This window comes from Elephas maximus, chromosome 10 (assembly GCF_024166365.1).
Source record: "Elephas maximus indicus isolate mEleMax1 chromosome 10, mEleMax1 primary haplotype, whole genome shotgun sequence".
Taxonomy (NCBI): domain Eukaryota; kingdom Metazoa; phylum Chordata; class Mammalia; order Proboscidea; family Elephantidae; genus Elephas; species Elephas maximus.
This window is the reverse complement of record NC_064828.1, coordinates 110,832,499-110,845,428: the sequence shown is the minus strand read 5'-3', so window position 1 is coordinate 110,845,428 and position 12,930 is coordinate 110,832,499. Positions and strand designations below refer to the sequence as shown.

The following is a 12,930-nucleotide window of genomic DNA, read 5'->3' as shown; positions in this document are numbered from 1 at the left end:
GTGCTGCTATAACAGAAATACCATAAGTGGATAGCTTTAATAAAGAGTAGGCTAGAATTCCAAATTCAGGGTGCTAGCTCCAGGGGAAGGCTTTCTCTCTCTGTTAGCTCTGGAGGAAGGTCCTTCTCATCAACCTTCCCCTGAACTAGGAGCTTTTCCGTGCAGGAACCCTGGGTCCAAAGGATGCACTCTGCTCCTGGTGCTGCTTTCTTGGTGGTATGAGGTCCCCTGTCTCTCTGCTCACTTCTCTCTTTTATCTCTCTAATGAGGCCAGCTTAAAACACTATCTAATCTTGTAGATCTCATCAATATAACTGCCAGTAATCCATCACAGTGATAGGATTTACAACACATAGGAAAATCTCATCAAATGACAAAATGCTAAACAATTATACAATACCGGAAATCATGATATGATACACATATTTTTGGGGGGACACAATTCAATCCATGACACTTGGAGTAGAGAGAAAATCTGCTCATCTCTGAGAAAAAGGCACTTGGGATAATACAGTTAGATTTTTTTTTTAAGTGAAAAAAACCCATTGCCATTAAGTCAATTCCAACTCATAGTGACCCCATAGGACAAAGTAGAACTACCCCATAGGGTTTCCAAGGCTGCAATCTTGACAGATGCAGACTGCCACATCTTTCTCCTGTGGACTAGCTAGAGGGTTCAAACCACCAAACTTTTACTGAGCAGCTGAGTGCTTAACCACTGTGCCATCAGGGCTCCTGGACACTTTGCTAACTCAGAGCTGAAGCCACTCCCAGACCCACTTTTCGGACAAAGATTAAACAGGCCTATAGCAATGAATAAGGAAGACCGAAGAAGAATTGATGTCTTTGAGTTGTGGTGTTGGCAAAGAATATTGAATATACTGTGGATTTGTAAAAGAATGAACAAGTCTGTCTTGGAAGAAGCACAGACTGAATGTTCCTTAGAAGCAAGGATGATGAGACTTCTACTCAGATATTTTGGACATGTTATCAGGAAGGGCCAGTTCCTGGAGAAGGACATCATGCTTGGTAGAATGTCAGCGAAAAAGAGGAAGACCCTCAACAAGATGGATTGACACAGTGGCTGCAACAATGGGCTCAAGCACAGCAACGATTGTGAGGGTGGCACACAATTGGGCAGTGTTTCTTTTTGTTGTACATAGCGTCGCAATGAGTCAGAACTGACTCGATGGCACCTAACAACAACAATGCAACATAAAACAAACAATAACACATACAAGGAATGTACTTCTTAGTTCAATCAAATATACAAGACAAAATGGGTAACTCTTGCCCAAAAACAAAGTGGGAATGGACAGGAATTGGGTGAACGGACACAGGGAACCAGAGTGGAAAGGGAGGTAGTGCTGTCACATTGTATGGATTACAACCAATGTCATAAAACAACATGTGTATAAATTTTTGAATGAGAAGCTAATCTGAGCTGTAAACTTTCACCTAAAGCAAAATAAAACTAAAAAGAGAGAGGGAGAGAGCAGAAAAGGTTAAAATTCAGCTCTTAAATTGGTAGGGGTAGCCCCAACCAAGTGACAGGACCAATGTTTTCTCTGTTCTGTGAGGTGAGAATAACAGTACTCACTCCACATGGCTGTACCAGGTAAACCAGCTGCCATCAAGTCCATTCTGACTCCTAGTGACTCATGCACATCAGAGTGGAACTGGGCTCCGTTAGGTTTTCAATGATTGATTTTTTGGAAGTAGATCATCAGGCCTTTCTTCAGAGGCACCCCTCGGTGGACTCAATCCTCTAACCTTTCTGTTAGGAACAGAGTACATTTAACCATTTGCACCACCCCGGGACTCCTCCAAAGGGCTGTAGTGAAGATTAAAGGAAATGTCTGTGAAGCACTGTGTAAATGCTGGTTGATTTTTGCCCAGAGTCCAACACAGAACCTGGCACAGAGCAAGTACTTGGTAAATATTAATATTTGTTGAATAACCAAGAAGCCCATCACCTACTCTGTCTTTCCTCTCTGATGTGGGTTGAGCCAGATTTTAAATGACTACTGAGAATCCAGGACAAACTTTAACCTTTGACTGTTGTTGTTAGTTGCTGTCCAGTTGGTCCAATTCATGGCTACCCCATGTGCAAAAAACAAATGTTGCCTGGTCCTGTGCCATCTTCACCATTGTTGGTATGCTTGAGTCCGTTGTTATGGCCACTGTGTATTTTGAGTGCCTTCCAACCTAGCAGGCTCATCTCCCAGCACTATATCAGACAATATTCAGTTATGATCCATAGGGTTTTCATTGGCTAATTTTTGGAAGTAGATCATCAGGCCTTTCTTCCTGGTCTGTCTTACTCTGGAAGTTCCACTGAAACCTGTCTGCTGTGGGTGACTGTCTTAGTCATCTAGTGCTGCCATAACAGAAATACCACAAGTGGATGGCTTTAACAAACAGAAAGTTATTTTCTCACCATTTAGGAGGCTAGAAGTCCAAATTCAGCTCCAAAGTCCAAAGCCAGCTCCAGGGGAAGGCTTTCTCTCTCTGTTGGCTCTGGGGGAAGGTCCTTGTCATCAATCTCCCCCTGGTCTAGGAGTTTTCACAGAGCAGGGACCCTGGGTCCAAAGGACGTGCTCTGCTCCTGGCTGTTGTTGCTTGGTGGTAATAAGCTCCCTGTCTCTCTCCTTGGGGCTCTGGTGATGCAGTGGTGAAGCATGTGGCTGCTAACCAAAAGGTTGGCAGTTTGAATCCATTAGCTGCACCTTGGAAACCCTGTGGGGCAGCTCTACTCTGTCATACAGGGTCACTATGAGTTGCAGTTGACTCCAGGGCAATGGTTTTTTTGGGTTTTTTTGTTTGTTTCTATGCTTGATTCTGTCTCCTTTTATCTCTTATAAGATAAGAGGTGATGCAGACCACACTCCAGGGAAAATCCCGCTTACTTCAAGTCAAGGGTATAACCTGATTCTCTCTAATACAACCTAATCTTGCCTCTTTAACCACAGGCAGAGACTAGGATTTACAACACATAGGAGGAAAATCACGTCAGATCACAAAATGGAGGACAACCACACAATACTGGGAATCATGGCCTAGCTAAGTGGGCACACATTTCTGGGGGACAAAATTCAATCCACGACATTGGCCCTGCTGGTATTTGACATGCTGGTGGCACAGCTTCCAGCAACGTAACAACAGGCAAGGCACCACAGTATGACAAACTGACAGATGGGTAGTAGTTAACCCTTGACAGGGAAGAATTAAACAGGCAGATGAGAGAAAAGCTTGGCTAAAGCGAGTTGCAGAAGCTATGTGGTCTGTTGTTAGAGACGCAGAGAGGTAAAGCGCTTTGCCAAGGTCATTTCACTTGCTGGCAGTCACCCTGGGCTCAGAACCAAGCCTTTGGCATCCAGATCCCTGCTCCCTTCTGGCTCTCGTTGCACCTGTGTCACATGCAAAAGGGACAAAGAAGCTCTGTAGTCAGTGTACACACCTTAAGGAAGGACATTTTTGTAAAGTGCCTGGAACCAACTGGTTTGTTGTAGCAAATCAGAAGCAACATCTGAAAAATACTTCTGTTTGTCTGTTTTTCTTTTGTGTCTTTTAACAGCTTCGACAGAGTAAATATTGTACAATAAAACATTTTACTCCTTGGCGTCTGCGGTCTTAAACGCTAGCAAGTGGCCATCTAAGATGTATCAATTGGTCTCAACCCACCTGGAGCAAAGGAGAATGAAGAACACCAAAGACAGGAGGTAATTATGAGCCCAAGAGACAGAAAGGGCCACGTAAATCAGAGACTACATCAGCCTGAGACCAGAAGAACTAGAGGGTACCCGGCTACAACCAATGACCATCCTGACAGGGAACACAACAGAGAATCCCTGAGGGAGCAGGAGAGCAGTGGGATGCAGACCCCAAACTCTTATAAAAAGACCAGACTTAACGGTCTGAGACTGGACTGACCCTGGAGGTCATGGCCCCCGGACCTTGTGTTAGCCAAAGACTGGAACCATTCTCAAAGCCAACTCTTCAGACAGGGATTGGACTGGACTATAAGATAGAAAATCATATTGGTGAGGAGCAAGCTTTTTTGGCTCAAGTGGACGCATGAGACTATGTGGGCAGCTCCTGTCTGGAGGGGAGATAAGAAGGCAGAGGGGGACAGAAGCTGGCTAAATGGACATGGGGAATACAGGGTGGAAAGAAGGAGTGTGCTGTCTCATTAGGGGGAGAGCAACTAGGAGTGTATGGCAAGGTGTATATAAATTTTTGTATGAGAGACTGACTTGATTTGTAAACTTTTACTTAAAGCACAATAAAAATAAAAATAAAAAATAAAAAATTCACTCCTGCTCTCTTTCCCTCTTTCTTCCCTTTTTTCCCCAGACTTGACTGGCAGGAAATCAGCTTCCACATTGTAAGTCTTTTGCTGTCTCCTCTGTGTGCAGCCAGGGCCTTGAGAGAAAATTAAAAAAAAAAAAAATGTAAAAAGACAGTTGGGGGATAATTCAAGGAAATTATTCAAGAGATAGACAAAAGACATGGTAGACGTGAACCACAGAAAAGAGAAGAAAATTTAGAGAATCAATCCAGGAGCTCTGACCCCTGATGAAGAATGTTCCAGAAAAAGAAAACAGAGACTACGGAAAGAGATTATTAAAGAAATAGTCCCAGAAACGCTGCCAGAATGGAAGGGTGTGTTTCCAGATCGAGAAAGCTCACAGAGTACCCAGCACAATGAATTTAAAAGTCATTTAACAAATATTTATTGAATACCTACTATGTGCCAGGCACTGTTCTAGGCACGTGGGATACATGAATAAAAAAGACCCGCATAAAGGAACATCTCCTGAAATTTCAGAGCAACAGGGATACTGAGGAGTTCCTAAAAATGTTGAAGAACAGGTTATGTCCAGAGGACTGGGTCCCTACATGGCATTGGTCTTCTCAGCAGCAACGATGGGCAGAGAAGACAGGGCAGCCAGCCTCCAAGTACTGAGAGACAGTGACTTCTGTCCTAGAATCCTCCACACAGCCAATTATCAACCAAGGGTGAGGGCAAAAGAAAGATATGTTCAGACTTGCAAAGACTCAGAACATTTACTTCCCGTGTGTTCTGAATTAAATTGTTTCCCCTAAAAAGATATGTTGAAGTCCTGACTTTTGGTGCCTGTGAAGGTGACCTTGTGTGGAAACAGAATCTTTGAAGATCTTACCAGTTAACAAGAGTTCACATTGGAGTAGGAAGAGTCCTAATCTCATCCAAGTGCTGTCTTATAAAAGACATGAGAGTTAGAAGAGTGGCCACGTGACAACAGAGGCAGACATTACTGCAAGCCAAGAAATTCCACCAGAAGGTAGGAGACAGGCAGGGAATAGAAATCAACACAGCTGACACTCCGATCTGGGCTTCGAGCCTCCAGAAATGTGAGACAGTAAATTTCTGTTCATTAAAGCCACCCAGTATGTGTGATTTTGTTTAGGTAGACCTAAGAAATGAAGACATTCTTTCTTGGGAAGCCACTGCTGGATGTCCAGAACCCAAACAAAGGGTAAACCGAGAAAGGCAAAAACCTGGGATTGGGACACAAAACAGAAAAGTGGAAACATGGTAGGGGAAGGTTGGTGGTGAAGGGCAACCCAGGGTGAGTGGTGTAACCTGTCTGTCCAACAACCAGTCCAGATTGGAGCAGGAGGGTAGAGGGTTCTGGAAGGATGCATCCAAATAAAAAGGAACTGACATACCCTGTCATGCGTTTTATTATATTTAGTGGAGTTTCATGATGCCGTTAGAGGGTCCAAACCCAAAAACCAAACCCACTGTCGTCGTGTTGATTCCAACTCATAGCGACCCTATAGGACAGGGTAGAACAACCCCATAGAGTTTCCAAGGAGCACCTGGCGAATTCAAACTGTCGACCTCTTGGTTAGCACCCGTAGCGCTTAACCACTACACCACCAGGATTTCCGTCAGAGGGTCAGTGACTACAGAAATAGAAAAATAAGCAAACCAAAAGTAGGAGAAAAAAGTTTTATGAAAGAGAAATGTGTTACAATGAGGGGAAAAATCGCACTCCTTACGGGTACAGCTGATCAGTGTAATTGCTGTCAATAAGTTGTACTCCTGTAAAAAGTTGTGTGGTAGATATATTTACAAGAACAAAAGAGCAGCTGCTGAGGCTGCTTATGTACAAGCAAACACCTCGTGGGATTTGGTTTCTTGGTTTGAAAGTTTAGAGTCATGGTTTCGTTGGACATCACAGTTAATAGGCCTAATATTGTGTTTAGTGCTTCTCCTAGTTCATTGAGTAGTGACTGGGGTCTTAACAGCTTGCAAACAGCCGTCCAAGGTACACCAACTGGTCTCTATTCACTCGGAGCAACAGAGGAAGAAATAGAGTCAGGAGCAGAAAGAAATGGAATGTTTGGCTAATTGCCTCCATGAACAACTGCCTCCTTTGCCATGAGATCAGAAGAACTGAATGGTGCCCAGCAACCATTAATGAACATTTTGATCATAGATTCTATAGATGAATCCTGATCAAAAGGGGGAAAATGCAGAACAGTATTTCAAAGTTTCAGGGAATCCATACTTTATGGAGCCATGGAAGCTGGATGAACCCCTAAAGCGACTGCCCTAAAATAATCTTTGAACCTTAAACCAAAAATATCCTCTCACATCTTCTTAAAACCAAACAATACTTTAGCTTAATTAGTAAAGAATGTCTGCCTTGAGCATTGTGCTCTTTCAAGAACTATCTACATGGGATCAAACTGACAACAGCAATTAAAATTTTAATCAGAGAATAAATAAAAGTGTATGTTTTTTATTTTCATACCAAAGATTCCAATTTATAAACAAAATGACACATTTCGTAAGTTCAGTCTAAAAAAATAACTGCTAATTAAAAACCCAAAGCAGCTGCCCGCAACCCCCACCCCCCTGCAGACATTTAAAAACCAAAGATACAATTTTGTGCCATTTAATTCTGATAATGTATAATTGTTCTTTTCTAACTCAAAGGCTGAACTATAGGGTTTGTCTTGGAAAAGCTGTGAGAAGCGGTGAGAAGTGGCGGGAGAGATCCGGAGTTTTAAGTCTGGCTCTGCCAGTAAGACCTCTGGCCCCTCGGATCCCTAGCTGCCTCCTCTGTGGGGTGAGATGCTCAAGCCCTAGAAGAGACACCAAAAAATGTCTTACTCCTTTGCAAGCCTCTGCGCTGCCCCCTGCCGACTCTGCTCAGTCACTGCGCCTTGGGCAGTGTGGGCCTGGCCTTGCTCACTCCAGATCCGCCTCCATGCAGGCGGTGAACTAACCTGGCTTCTTTCAACCAACTTTGATTGGCCACCTCCTCCACTTCCACCCCGCAAAGGCAGGGAAAGAGGAAACGTCGAGACTCAAGAGCGTTTACCGGGGTCATAGCACTAAACCAAACCAAACCACGCTAAATCCGTTGCCTTGGAGTCCATTCCGACTCATAGCGACCCTATAAGGCAGAGTAGAACGGGCAGGTTTCCAAGGAGCGCCTGATGGACTCAAACTGCAGACCTCTTGGTTAGCAGCCATAGCTCTTAGCCACTAGGCCACCAGGGTTTCCGAGCACTTGAGTCGGTAGTTCAGTCCCTCTGTCCAGCTCTACGCTTAGAAGCAACCTGGCACGTGGTTGATGCTCAATAAATAGACGTTGCGTGAACGAACCCTCAAGAAGTAACGTGGGATGCGCAAAATCTTCGCAGTTATCGTAGTATTTCTAAGCGTAAAATCTGCAATCGGTCCACGTGTCCATCCACATGCTCGTGATGGAGAAACAACTTGAATATGGATTGGGTTTTTCTGTTAATCGCGTTATGCAAAATAATGATATAATTTCCATAATTTAAAAGTTAACCAAGAGGGCAAAATAAAGACTTTTGCCAGACACGGAGGAAAGAAGGAAGGAGAGGGAAATCATGGCGTATCCACTCAATGAAACACAACGGAACCATTTGCGACTGCTTGGGGGTATGGTTTTGGGGGTATGGTTACGAGAGAATATTAAGTTAAAAAAAAAAAGATTAAAAATTACATTTTGTTTTTAGCAAATATCTATATTTTACTATCTACCCTATACAGTGAAAAGACTCCTGCGGCCGCTATTATTGGGCGGTGGGGAATTCGGTGGTTCCTCTGTCCTTTCTCCGGTTTTTTGTATTTTCTAAGCTTTACTTAACCTTGGTAAAGGCTTTTGTTGCAAGCTGTTTCCACGCTGCGAGAATTCTCGGAGATAAAAAACAGCACTCAGTTGGAATCTTGGAAAACAGTTTTACTCCCGAGCTAAGCCTCCTACTTAACAATTTGCATTTTTCCTGCAAAAACCCTCGACTCGCTGTAGGAAGCGGCTCCCTTCCCCCGGAAGCCCCGCGGGTCTCAGTTTCTGCGTCCAGCCAACGGGGACGACAGTGGGGGAAGCGCCGGGACGCAGCACGGAGGCGTGACGATCCTGGTAGGTTCTGTGGCGAAGGGCAAACGCCGGGTGGCCGGTTAGCTCAGTTGGTTAGAGCGTGGTGCTAATAACGCCAAGGTCGCGGGTTCGATCCCCGTACGGGCCACGGGAAGTCTCTTTTTGTATTCTCAAAAATATGCTTTTTGAGAGCCCAGAGCAGCGTATGGACAGAACAGAGCCGCGCGTCTTCATAGACTCGGCTCAGAGGTTGTTCCAGGCGGCCGGCGGGAGGAAGAAGGCTGGATCCCCGTGCCTGTTTGCAGGACTCCTGTCACCACGCTCTCAGTCGCCTGAAGGTCTTTTTTTTCGGAAGCCCTAACGGTTGGTCTTTAAAAACCTGTAATACTGCAAGAATGAGAAGTGGTTTTAAAGGGAACGCAGGCCGTCTGAACCGATGTAAACAAAGCCCCCCTTAAGTTTGCTGGAGGTGCCACACAAATGAAGACGACTTCTGAGGGTCCAGAGGCAAGGCCCCAGTTTTCATGCGGTTTTTAGAATTGAAAATTCAAGCCTGGAATTAATTCAGTCCATAAATATTGAGAGACAAACCCCCCCTCCCCCCCCGCATCTCAGGCAGGGAGCAAAACAGTAAGCAAACCCCTACCCCAGAGTGGGTGACTGGCCAATGACTGCTGTATTTCCCAATAAGGCTTCCACTTGTGGAAGCATCTGGAAACCTGTTGCTACTTTTTACTTTCCAGAGAGAGCTTTGTTGGTAGTCGCTATGAAGTTGGCTCCCACTCGTGTTGACCGCATGCACAAAAGAGGGAAACTGCCTGGTGCTGCAGCACCTCGCTGCGTTTGTATGCTGGATCCGCTGTTTCTGCCGCTATCTTGAGTGCATTCCAACCTGGGGGCTCATGTTCCCGCGCTATATTTGACAGTGTTCTGTTGTGATCCATAGGGTTTTCACTGGCTGGTTTTTCAGAAGTAGATCGCCAGGCCTTTCTTCGTAGTCTGTCTTAGCCTGGAAGCTCCTTGAAAACCTGTCCACCATGGAGGACCCTGCTGGTATTGGACATAGCAGTGGCTCAGCTTCCAACATCGTAGCGACTTGCAAACCTTTCTCTTAGTTCTGCATTTTGTAGCCAGAAGCCGCTGGAGAAATTTCTCACTCATGGTTAAAGTCTCCATGCCTGGTCAGGTTTGTTTAGTGTAACAAAAGCCAGTCTCCTAGGGCCAATGTCGGAAGGGGCTCCGGCCATTTTAGAAAAATCTCCAGTGAGAGCATTTACTAAATCATTCATTCTTTTCTCAAGTATTTGTTAAGGTCTGACTTCAGCAAGTAGGAGTTCAAGTCCACACGCTGCTGTAGAGGAAACTCACCGTCTGAAAATAAATGGAAAGAGGTTTATTAAGGATTTGAAATCAGTTTAAACTGGGAACAAGGTGGCCCATGAAAATGACATCACAAAATCTTAGGCACAGCAATTTCAAAGACAATTTTATAGGGCTGAAACAAAGAAGGGAAGGAGGCTTCAATATTCTGATTGGTTATTCATTAATACATCATTGTCAAAGGGGGGATAACAAAAGCAGGATCTTTACAATGATTGGCTTAAAGAGTTTTTGTTGATATGTTACCACGTGGAGCAGTGGTTATAAGCTCAGGCTACTAACCAAAAGGTTGGCAGTTCAAATCCACAAACTGCTCCCTGGAAACCCTATGGGGCAGTTCTACTCTGTCCTATATAGTATCGGGTCACAATGAGTTGGACTCAAAGGCAATGGGTTTTAGTAACCACTTGGTGATATGTGTTTTGTTGATTAGCTACTGCTTAGTGACTATAGGGAGTTTACAGGAGACGGGCTTATAGGACATTTGCCAGACAGTCATTTCTGAAAATGTGGAGCTTCCATAAGCTCCTTGGGAACAATTTAAAAACATCTATTTATTGGCTTGGTTACAAAGAGAATATTTCCTTAAATACTAGATAACTGGCACAGCTGCTCCGTAATTATTAACCAGCTCAGTTTTCTAGTTGCACAGATTTTCTACACAAAATGGATTTTGGACCTGGGCACCATCTTAGCTCCCTCTACTTTGGTCAAGCACCTCATATAGTTTTAGGGTCTCCATATCAACACCATGGGTGTAAAGTTGTTGGCAACTACTCAGTCTGCAGCAAAAGTGCTCAATAACACCCCTCATGAGATTGTTACTATTATGGGCAAAATTAGCTAGAAGCAGAACCTGGAGTTGCTGATACCTAGAGTAGTCACGTGTAGACACATTGGATGTCACATCTTGGAATGCATGTGCTAGGCACAGGGACACAACTGGTGGACAAGCAGCTGAGGTTGCTGTCCTCAGAGCACGCACTTCCATACACAAGGGCTACAAAGATTATAAAATGGAGTACATGTTCTAGTTGGGGTGGGGGAGTGGCTGGGGACAGGGGTTCTTGGGCTTAGGGACCAGAGAAGGAACTTTCTGATGCCTAAGGATGGGAGGATGAGAAAGACTTTGTTTCAAAAGTTAAAAATAATAATAAAAAAAAGGATTAAGCAATTGAAACAAATTCCACAAATCTGATCTCCCCTCCTGCAGATCCTTAAAGGAGGCTACTCATGAATAAATCATGCTGCTGGGAGCATGGTGAGCAACACTAGAGTATTGGTGATGATGATGATGGTCCTGTGCAGAGCCTTCACACAGACACCAGGCTGCCCTCCGGCACTCATAGTACTGTGCTGCAAATGCTAGTTTTCTCCTTCCTCTTCTTGCCTAGACTGTAGACCCCTCAGGGGCAGAGACAGCGGGGGCTCAATAAAGCATTGACCTGAGTGGCGTTACCAACCTCCTTGAAGTGGGAAGCCAAGACACGTGCAGCTACAAGACAAGATGGGAAGGACATCCAGGGGTTGATTAGGAAAAGCTGGGTTGAAGATGGGGCTGTGTAGCTGGGATGGATAGGACAGAAATGTGGGATGAGCTGGGGAGGTTCATTCATTTGCCCACCCATATCTATCCATTCATTCATCCGTCCATATCCATCCATGCATTCACTCAGGGCCTGTTCTGGGCACCAAAGGAGTAATACATAATTCTTGCCCACAAGGTGGCACAGTCTGGGTGGATGGATAGAGATGTTGTAGGTCTGGGGTGGGTGGACCTGGGGACGATTCGGGGGGTGTTAAAAATGCAAGTTGTGGGTCCTGCTCTGGGTTAAATTGTGTCCCCCATGACGGTTAAGGGAGCCCTGGTGGCACAGTTGTTAAGAGCTTGGCTGCTAACTAGAATGTCGGTAGTTCAAATCCATCAGCCACTCCTTGGAAACCCGATGAGACAGTTTTACTCTGTCCTATAGGGCTGCTGTGAGTCAGAATCAACTTGACAGCTACAGGTTTGGTTTTTTTGGTGATGGCTAAGGATGTGTGTTAACTTGGCTGAGCCATGATTCTCAGTAGTTTGGCAGCTGTGTAATGATGTAATGATTTCCATGATGAGATCTGTTATGAGCAGCCAATTAGCTCACACTTCTTGGGAGTGTGGCCTGCATCCAATATATGTGGACTTTCTGGCAAAGCTCACTGGTTTTTGCCCTGTTCTGGATCCTGCATTCGGCTCATCATCATCTGACCTCTGGTTCTTGGGACTTGAGCGAAAATCCTTCTGTCTTACCTGCTGATCTCGGATTTATCAGCCTTCGCAGCCTGTGAGCCATCAGCCTGCCACCTGACCTTTCAATCTTGGGTTCATCAGCCTCTGCAGCTGTGTGAGTCAGGAGAAGCCTCCAGCCTGATGCCTGACCCATGGACTTGGAACTTGCCAGCCTCTACAACCGCATGAACCATTTCCTTGATATAAATCTCTCTATATATACATACACATATACACACACACACACACATATATATACATACATACATCCATATATATATATACACACATGATTTCATTTTACTTGGATCCACAATCAACAGCCATGGAAGCAGCAGTCAAGAAATCAAAAGACACGTTGCATTGGGTGAATCTGCTGCAAAAGACCTCTTTAAAGTATTGAAAAGCAAAGATGTCACCTTGAGAACTAAGGTGCACCTGACCCAAGCCATGGTGTTTTCAGTCGCCTCCTATGCATGTGAAAGCTGGACAATGAATAAGGAAGACTGAAGAAGAATTGATGCCTTCGCATTGTAGTGTTGGCAAAGAATATTGAATATACCACGGACTGCCAAAAGGACGAACAAATCTGTCTCAGAAGAAGTACAACCAGAATCCTCCTTAGAAGCAAGGATGGTGAGATTACGTCTCAAATACTTTGGACATGTTGTCAGGAGGGATCAGTACCTGGAGAACGACATCATGCTTAGGAAAGTAGAGGATTAGCGAAAAACGGGAAGACCCTCAACGAGATGGATTGACACAGTGGCTGCAACAATGGGCTCAAGCATAACAATTGTGAGGATGGCACATGGGGTTGACTCGATGGCACCTAACAACAACATAGGAACCAAGTATGGAGTCCTGGTAGTG

General features: G+C 44.7%; 1 non-coding gene across 1 annotated transcript; it reads left to right on the top strand.

Moving 5' to 3' along the window:
• The first annotated feature begins 8,485 nt into the window (after positions 1–8,485).
• On the top strand, positions 8,486–8,559 carry TRNAI-AAU (transfer RNA isoleucine (anticodon AAU)). The gene has a single exon. It is a non-coding gene; the product is annotated as a tRNA-Ile (tRNA).
• Positions 8,560–12,930: the final 4,371 nt, after the last annotated feature.